Below are 9,181 nucleotides of genomic sequence, written 5' to 3' on the forward strand. Positions count from 1 at the left end.
GGATTTGAACCCGCCACCTTAGGTGTATGTGGCTGGTGCCTTAGCCGCTTGAGCCACAGGTGCCAAGCTATATTCTTCCATTTGTTAAAGTTCTCTACTATTTCCTTTCTTAGGGTTTCATAATTTTCTTTATAGAGGTCCTTCACTTCTTTTGTTAGGTATATTCTTAAGTATTTTATTTTCTTTGGGGCCATGGTAAAGGGAGTTGTGTCCTTAATTAACCTCTCATCTTAGCAGTTGTTCGCATATACAAAGGCAAATGACTTGTGGACATTGATTTTATATCATGAGACATTACCATATATTTTGATGTCTTCCAAAAGTCTTGTGGTTGAGTCTTTAGGGTTCTCTAAGTATAAGATGATATCATCAGCGAAGAGGGAGAATTTGACCTCATTTGCTCCAATTTGGATGCCCTTTATTTTCTTGTCTTGCCTATATTATATTGGCTAGAACTTCCAGCACTATGTTGAACAGTAATGGTGACAGAGGACAACCTCGTCCAGTTCCAGTTCTAAGAGGAAAAGCTTTCAGTTTTACTCCATTCAGTAAAATATTAGCTGGGTGTTTGTCATAGATAGCTTCAATCAGTTTAAGAAATGTGCCACCTATGCCTATACTCCTCAGTGTTCTAATTAGAAAAGGATGCTGGATTTTATCAAATGCTTTTTCTGCATCTATTAAAAGGAGCATATGGTCTTTAGTTTTGCTTCTGTTAATACGGTGAATAATGTTTATAGATTTGTGTATGTTAAACCAGCCTTGCATCCCTGGGATGAAAACTACTTGATCATGATGTATGACTTTTTTGATGATAAGCTGTAATCTATTGGCTAGGATTTTGCTGAAAATTTTTGCATCTATATTCATTAGTGAAATTGGTCTGAAATTCTCCTTTTTAGTTGAGTCTTTTCCTGGTTTTGGTATCAGGGTGATGTTTGCTTCATAGAACATGTTAGGGAAGATTCCTTCCTCCTCAATTTTTTGGAATAACTTCTGCAGTATAGGAATAAGCTCTATAGGAAGGTTTGACAGAATCCTGGTGTGAAGCCATCCAGATAAGGGCATCTTTTTGTTGGGAGATTTTTTTTTTATTATTTCTTTGATCTCAGTGCTTGAAATTGGTCTGTTCAGGAGATCTATTTCATCTGCGCTAAGTCTAGGGAGAGGGTGTGACTCCAAATATTGATCCATTTCTTTCACATTGTCAAAAGTTTCTGGCAGTATTCAGAGATAATCTCTTATATCTCTGTGGCATTAGTTATTATTTCCCCTTTATCATTTCTGATTGAGGTTACTAGAGATTTTACTTTTCTATTTCTAGTTAGTCTGGCCAAAGGTTTATCTATTTTATTTTTTCAAAAAACCAACTCCTTGTTTCATTAATTTTCTGAACGATTCTTTTGTTTTCAATTTCATTAATCTCTAATTTAATTTTGGATATCTCTTTTCTTCTGCTGGGTGTAGACTTAGATTGTTCTTCTTTTTCCAATTCCATAAGATGGCTGGTGAGTTTGTTGATGTACCTCTTTCTGTTTTTTGAATGTAGGCTTCCAAAGTGATGAACTTTCCTCTCAGGACTGCAAAAGCTTGTGCTTTGGTAGCTTGTGTCTTCATTATTGTTATACTTAAGGAAGTTAATGATTTCCTTTTTTATTTCTTCCTGTACCCAACTGTCATTCAGCATAAGGTTGTTTAACTTCCATGCCTCTGTGGGAAGTGGAACGTTTTTGTTGGAGTTGAGTTCCACTTTTAATGCCTTGTGGTCTGAGAAGATGCAAGATAACATTTCAATTCTTCTGATTCTGTTGAGGTTTGTTTTGTGTCCTAGGATATGATCAATTTTGGAGAAAGTTCCATGGGATGAGAAGAATGTATATTCTTTATCTTTGGGATGGAGTGTTCTATATGCGTCTATCAAGCACAGTTGTTCTAGGGTCTCATTTAACACTCTAATATCTTTGTTTAATTTCTGTTTAGAGGATCTGTCTAGCTCTCAGAGAGGGGTGTTAAAGTCCCCTGTTATGGTGTTATAGGACATCATATTACTCTAACTAAGCAAAGTCTGTTTTAAGAATCTGGGAGTATTTAAATTGGGTGCATAAATATTTACAATTGAAATGTCCTCTTGTATTATTCCCTTGACCAATCTGAAGTGACCATCACTGTCACTGTCTTTTTTGAATTTAGTTGCTTTAAATCCACATGTATCTGAAAATAAGATTGCAACCCCTCTTTGCTTCTAAATTCCATTTGCCTGAAAAACTGACTTCCAACCCTTAACTTTAAGTTTTAATTTGTCTTTAGATGTAAGGTGTCTCCTGCAGACAGCAAATAGATGGCTTATGTTTTTTAATCCAATCGGCCAATCTATGCCTCTTCAGTGGGGAATTCAAGCCACTGACATTTATTGAGATAATAGACAAGTGTGGTAGCGTTCTATTCATCTTATGAATATACATACTTCTAATAGCACATGCACTAATTTATTGAGTATCTACTATCTACCAGACATTGTGGTACATGCAGGGGTTTATCTTTCTGTACTAGAGTATCTTTCATATCTCAAATTATACAAATGCCATTTTATCCCCAGATCACTTTCCTTAAGCCTCAACCACTAATTCCTCCACCTCTCTCATCACTCAAGTTTCAGTTTTAGCTAACATCCTAGAACCCCTTCTCCAGAAGGGAGATTTTCCCCAATCTCCAATCAATACTTTGTTCATTTCCTTCACTGTATTACCCAATATGCAATAATTTGTTCATTTACTTGATTTTTCTCTCTCTTAGTAGAATGAAATCTTCACGAAATAGTACTACCATGTCTGTTGAGACAATTTGTTAAATTCATTCAAGTCATTCATTCAAAAGAATATTTATTGATGTAGCATTCTAGGAGCTGGGAATATAAAAGGGACCAAAATACTTGTTTGTGGAGCTTACATTCCAACAGAGGAGGCAGACAAAATACAAGTAATCTGCTTGTCAGATGAAAAGTGCTATGGAGAAAAATAAAGCAGGGGAGGGTGATGGGAAATTCAAAGTGGAGAGATTATTTTAAATACAGTGTCTAAGCTGGGCCTCACTGAGAAAGTGCCAACTGAGTCAACATTTTAAATTATTTAAATAAATAAGAGTAAGCCAGGAAGATATCTAGGGGCAACTATTTGGGCAAAGGCGACAGGCAATGCATAGATCCTGCGAGCATGCCTGGTATACTTAAGGAGCTGGAAGTTCAATGTAACAGGTGAAGAAGGAGAAGGAAGTAAGGAACAGGGTCAAAAATCTAAGAGTGCCAATATGGTAGTGCTGGACTCTTTTTAAGGACTTAATGCAAATGTAAGGGTGCCAATATGGTAGTGTTGGACTCTTTTTAAGTACAATATGGACTTAATGCAGACATCTGAGTTGAAACATATTTTCTGATTTATCTCATTAAGGAATTATTCTGACTGATATATTAAAAATAAAAGGAGGGGAGGGGTGGACAGCAAGGGTAAAAGCAGAGAGACCTGTTCAGACTTGTAATAATCTAGGTGAGAGATGGTGATAGTTTAGGCCAGGGTGATAGCAGTGGGGTGGCAAAAAAAAAAAAAACAAAAAAAACTAGGTTTCCTGATGAAAGTAGACAAATATCACCACTGCCAAATCAACCCTAGACCCAGGTATCCAATTACTACAAAACTTGTAAGCCACATACATAACTGCAGGCAGAGGAAAGAAACTGAAAGCAAGTCTAGATGCAGAGATCTGATTCTGAATTCTTTATAGACACATCTACAAGAAAAGATACAATCACATGGGCACCAAAATTATTTTCCTAGAAAAACACTTAAATGACCACTTTCCTTAATTGTGGTTCCCAATTTCCAAAGACATCAAAAATTCTCATAGCAGATTTCAAAACCCTTCAGGAGCTGGACTTACAATTCCTGACACTTCTCACTACATAATCTTCTTCCCTCTTCTCTTTGTGCCTACAAAATTCTCTCCTTTTTTACCTCCCACATCCAGACTTTTGTTTCCCAGTTTTTAATCACTCTTTAAGCTTCACCTGCTCCTGTAAGTCCTCTAATGAAGCACAGCCTGATTTGGATGTATCCCTCACCCCTAGAAGCCTGCAAGATTTCCTGCACTGCTACCAGATTTGTTTGAGAATGCTTGTACAGGCTTGTAAGCACAGGAATAAATAAAGGGCTGAACAATCTGTAAAGTGCCTTTCTTTAAATTATAAAATCATCAAGTGTAAATACCAAATCATTACCGTAAAATATGTCTCTGGTACACAAAGACCTAACCTGTGTACACAGTATATATTCCAAGGCATAATGAGCATGTTCTCCAGATAGCTCATGCTCATGCCAGTATCAAAGTTCTCTATTCAGAAGGGAATAAATATGGCTCTGGGTACCTTTTAGCTCTAGTCATCACTCATTTAATTTACACTTTCAACTCCAAAGAGTGGTAAGTGGTCAATGAGCTTATAAATAGACTCTCACTTACGTGAGCAAGAGGATACAATTAAAAGGGAAGAAAACTGAAGATGCACTTTGAAATATTTCTCCAGTACCTTCTCTTTCTGGAAACAACAAACCAGAATAGCTAGATCTTGAGTTATACAGTCTACTACATAGGATGCAAGGCAGAGCCTAACACATCATGAAAACAAAATGAAACAAAACAAAACCTGCCTTGAAAGCACTGGCCATATTCTGAGATCACAATTAAATCTGAAAAGTGTGAGCCTCCTCCCAAGACTCCAGTTGCTATGTTAACAGAAAGGCTGGGAAGGGGATACAAGTTTTTTTTCTAAAGTTTTCAATATAACAAAAGAACACGTGAATATCAAAAGGAAAAATCTAGTTAAATTTTATCACGCAACAACAGGTCAAATCGTTTTCAAATTTCTACAGAGTATCAGTCTATAAACGATATGCACATTATTCATAGGAACTGAGTTTCCAAGGGATTCAAGGGCAAACCATATTTACAAAATGTGCTTTAACAACTAACTTCCAAAAGCAAATTTCAATTATAGTATTGGATACATAGAACTGTCCTAATAACTAACCCCCTCTTCCAAATTATTATCTCAACCATGTTAGGATACAGAAAAAGGAGGAAGAAAAGAGTCTCAAAGTACCACTGTAATAGAATTGGGCCAAAAACTTCCTCACTTAGCTATCCAGGGCAAACAAAATAAATAAATAAATATCAAACTAAATAAAAGGCCTAGAACTGGGCTGGTTATTTCTGAAAAGCCTAAGAATTCTATAATCACTTCACCTTTCCAAGTTGTAAAACAATAAAAGCTGTTAGAATATGAAGGTGACCTATTAGCTGGTATTAACAACAATCTAGTTTTAAACAATTCTTCCAAAAGAATTCTAAATCTTGACCCTCCATGTAGTAGACATACCTGTCAGATTTGGAGTTCTACTTACAAATTAAGGTGTGTGAAAGGACGCCCTAACATCTTGGGTCCTACCTTCCCAAATACCCTTTCCTCTAGAAAAGCGGTTCCCAACCTGTGGGTCACAACCCACAGGAACTGTATTAAAGGGTCCCGGCATTAGGAAGGTTGAGAACCATTGCTCTAGAATATTCAGATTGAAAGAAATAAGAATCCTCAGACTACTGGAGTCCCTTATAAAAGGGAATCTTCCCTAGTGTCATTGACCTTATGAGTAGAACTGGCAAACCACAGGACATAGCTGCCTGTAACATCTGAAGAAATCAACTATTTTTGGCTTCTTTGCTGTGCTTAGTATACAGAAAAAAAGAAAAGGAACACAGATCCTCTAGAAATAGAAAAGACTGATAAACTAGGGTATTAAAGACACCTATACACCAAAGTGTATCCAAGTCAGTTCTGAAATTCACCCAGATGAGTTGCTCACTGCCTCAACCAACATATGTTAATACATCTGATAAGAGTATATACTGAGTAAACCATAAACAAAAGAGTTTCCTTAATTCAAAGACTCTACGAACAATTGGTAATATTAAAATTTACATGAAACAAAGAATATATATGAAATAGATTTTTTAGATAGTATTTTAACTTAAAGCTACTGTACTATGAAATGAAAAACTGCTTGGTATTTTACTGCCTAGTATGTAAAACACTAAAATCTCTGATTTGATTAAGTTACAAATCTGTTTTCAGCAGACAGGGAAAACACACAGCTTCTGTTTAACGCAAAGTACAAAAAAGATCATCACTGCAAATCATAATGTTTGGGTTCATGGTGAAAACAGGAAACAGACAGCCTGCCCAGGTATAATTATGGTTGTAGTCTAATGTGCCTTCAGGTTCAGCCAAGAATCAAAACCCAGTGAAGAGGGTAAGCAAAATTGACTTGCCTCAACCTAGCTACAGAATGCAACTTTAAGTAATACTCCCAGCAACTTGTTACATAACCAACAGTAAACAACAATCTGATTCAAACCTCATTAGTAACAACATTCTGCCACTGTCTCTCGCTGAAATTAATAGCTGACTTTGCCAGAGGGGAAAGAAATGCAACACATATCAATCTACCCATTTGTGGCGCCTACTAGAGTGAACCAGATAAGCAAATAATACAGAACTTACAAAAATATTTTATTCTTTTTTTCCTCCCAGTTCGCTGCTCTCTTCCTCCTTTCAACTAGACCATATCACGTGGACGCATGTAAAACATAAAATGAAAGTCAGTTGAGAAGGTTCATCTAACTTTTACTGCCTATTTCAGCCATGATCTGAAAGGAATGGAAGAACAAAAAGATGAAGAGGTATTTGCAACAAAAATACCAGCCATAAATACAAGCAGTTAGGTTAAAAAAGGCCTGACTAAGGAAACAGCAATGTAGAGAGGGAAGGAAATATAATGTGTTAGATGTTGGACAATCACGCAATCAAAAAAATTAAATTCTAAAAATCTAGACATAAGTGTAAGTTTTGTTAAAGTGTCTCTTCTGAGCTGTTCCATAGTATTATAATTTGGAGGTTCACCTTAGAGGGGAAAAAAGCTAAAGGAATAAAAGACTGTAAAATAATTTGTCACAGATCATCATTCCTTACTTGGGGAATTCAGAACACACTAATTTCATAATGACATTCAGATCAATTTGTGTGAAATTGTCACACTTAATATAGGTACTGTTTTCTCCACAATGGACAGGAGCTGAATGTGGTTGAAAACAAAAACAAAAACATACGGCTAACACTTTGGCATTCTTGCAGCATGCAGTCTTTAGCAGAAACTTTAAACTACTGGAAATGTTACTAAATCTAGTGGAACTAAACTTTTCAAGCTTTCGGCTTTCAAATTAAAATTAAAAACTAACTCACACTGGTCAATTCAGATACTCTTAAGGAAATTCAAGTACTCTATTTAGTTTTTAAAAAGAATTTTAAGAAACCCAACTTAAGTACCCTTTTCCTCTTGACTTCTGTGAGGCCAAGCCACAACCTCCACCTACCCAGTCTTTGTTGCTAGATAAGAACACTTTGGGTAGTGCTAGGCAACAGGCTCGAAGTGACAAACCCAACCAGACTTCAAAACTTTTTCCACAGAAAGATAAGGTAAACAAGATATACTTAGCACCACACCCATTTAAAAGCACAAGCAGCCAAAACTGTTTTCCCGGCTCTCTAGACCTCCAGCTGGTCAGGAAACATTGTCTTTACAATCAAGATAAAGATCTGGCCTAGGGTGTTCAGGCATTCCTCACCTACTGGATGGCCTAAGCGCCACTCTCCAAAGCCATCAAAACCAGAATCGGAACATTTTGTTAGGAAGCAGGCAAACCTCCAAACACCCCGACTATCCTTGCCCAAGTTCTTTTTTGCAACCCAAAAGTGTTTTCTACTGAGCATGCTCAGACTTAAGACAGGCGCCACATGGGAGTTTTCAAAGCTTAAGGCTCCAAACTCCACGTAATAACAGCAGCTGAAAGGGAAAAGAGGGGAAAGGGGGAGGAGGAGGGGAAGAGACTAGAATATGAATCTGAGTACTGATTTGAAAGTACAGACACGGACAGAAGCTGAATGTGGTGAAACAAAAGATACGGCTAACAGTTGGGCATTCTTACAGCATGCAGAAGTTCACGTAGAGATCTTTGCAATGGTGAAACTGACATGGCAAGTGGCAGAAACCAGCTAACTACCAGCTGTGTGCAGTAGCAGGTCACAACTGTCCAAAGAGCAATTCCCACCGATAAGTGTGGATCCTTATCTTTGAAACACAAAGCGACGGCGGCACGGATTCGTCCAGTTATTGGACAGCTTTGCAGGGCAGCCAAATAGGCTGCTCGGACGAACGCCGCGATCCTATCAGGGGGGTGTATCAGCGGGGAGAGCAAAATGCTCCTCTGGACGGAAAGGAGCCGGGGGATCTCCTCCAGAGCGTCCCAAACGCCTCCCTCCATAGTCTGGGCGCTAACGGCGGGGCTGGGACCAGGGCCAGCCTGGGCCCCGCCTCAGGACGCCCTGGGCCGCAAGCTAGGCCTCCGTAGCCTGCCGGGACGCACCATCCCCGCCCGCCGGGACCCCAGAAGGCCAGGACTCGGCCTACCTCCCGCCCCGCAGGCCCCGGGTCGCTTCCGCTCCGCCGCGGCCGAACGCCCCCGCCTCGGCCGGAGTCCTCCCGGCCAGAGCCTGCCGGCCCCGGTCCCGCTCGCCCGCTCTGGAGACCCTCACTCACTCACTGGCCGCTCACGGGCCGCCTAAGCGCATTCTCCCGGCGCCTTCGCTGCGCTTTCCCTCGCTGCAACTTTATTAGCAGCTCGGCCGCGGGACACGCGCACGGCGCCTGCTCGCCCAGGACCCGGATGACGGAGGGAGGGAGGGGAAGAAGGAGCCTGGGAGGACGCCCGCTGGGGTCGGCGCATGCGCGCCAAAGGCCTAGGGACCGCTACTGGTGGTGGGGAAGGATGGCTGTGGCTGGGCGGCTGCACGGAACCTCGGCGCTTGGCTCAGCGTCCGCAAACTCTGACTTCCGATCGGCCGGAGGTTTCTACATAGATGGTTAAGCCTGGGAGTAGGATTCGGCTAGGTCCTACCATCTCCCCTAACCAAATCAACACACGTAGTAAAGCAATTGTCCTTGATATGGACAATTGGAGATTTTCTGTCATGTACTACGGGTGGTGTAAATAAAGACATCTTCGGATACGACTTCACTACTTTCAT

At 39.8% G+C, this 9,181-nt stretch overlaps 1 protein-coding gene across 3 annotated transcripts in view; it reads right to left on the minus strand.

The window, feature by feature from the left end:
* Positions 1-8,786, minus strand: part of SMAD5 (SMAD family member 5) — a 50,403-nt gene extending 41,617 nt beyond the window's left edge. The window contains exon 1 of one of the 3 annotated variants that reach the window (XM_023516073.1): positions 8,565-8,786. The gene's annotated coding sequence lies outside the window, so the exon portion shown is untranslated. The remainder of the gene's footprint in view (positions 1-8,564) is intronic. The other 2 variants (XM_023516078.1, XM_023516075.1) reach the window with 2 other exon arrangements.
* Positions 8,787-9,181: the final 395 nt, after the last annotated feature.

This window comes from Otolemur garnettii, unplaced genomic scaffold (genome assembly GCF_000181295.1).
Source record: "Otolemur garnettii isolate 467f Iridium unplaced genomic scaffold, OtoGar3 scaffold00003, whole genome shotgun sequence".
NCBI lineage: Eukaryota > Metazoa > Chordata > Mammalia > Primates > Galagidae > Otolemur > Otolemur garnettii.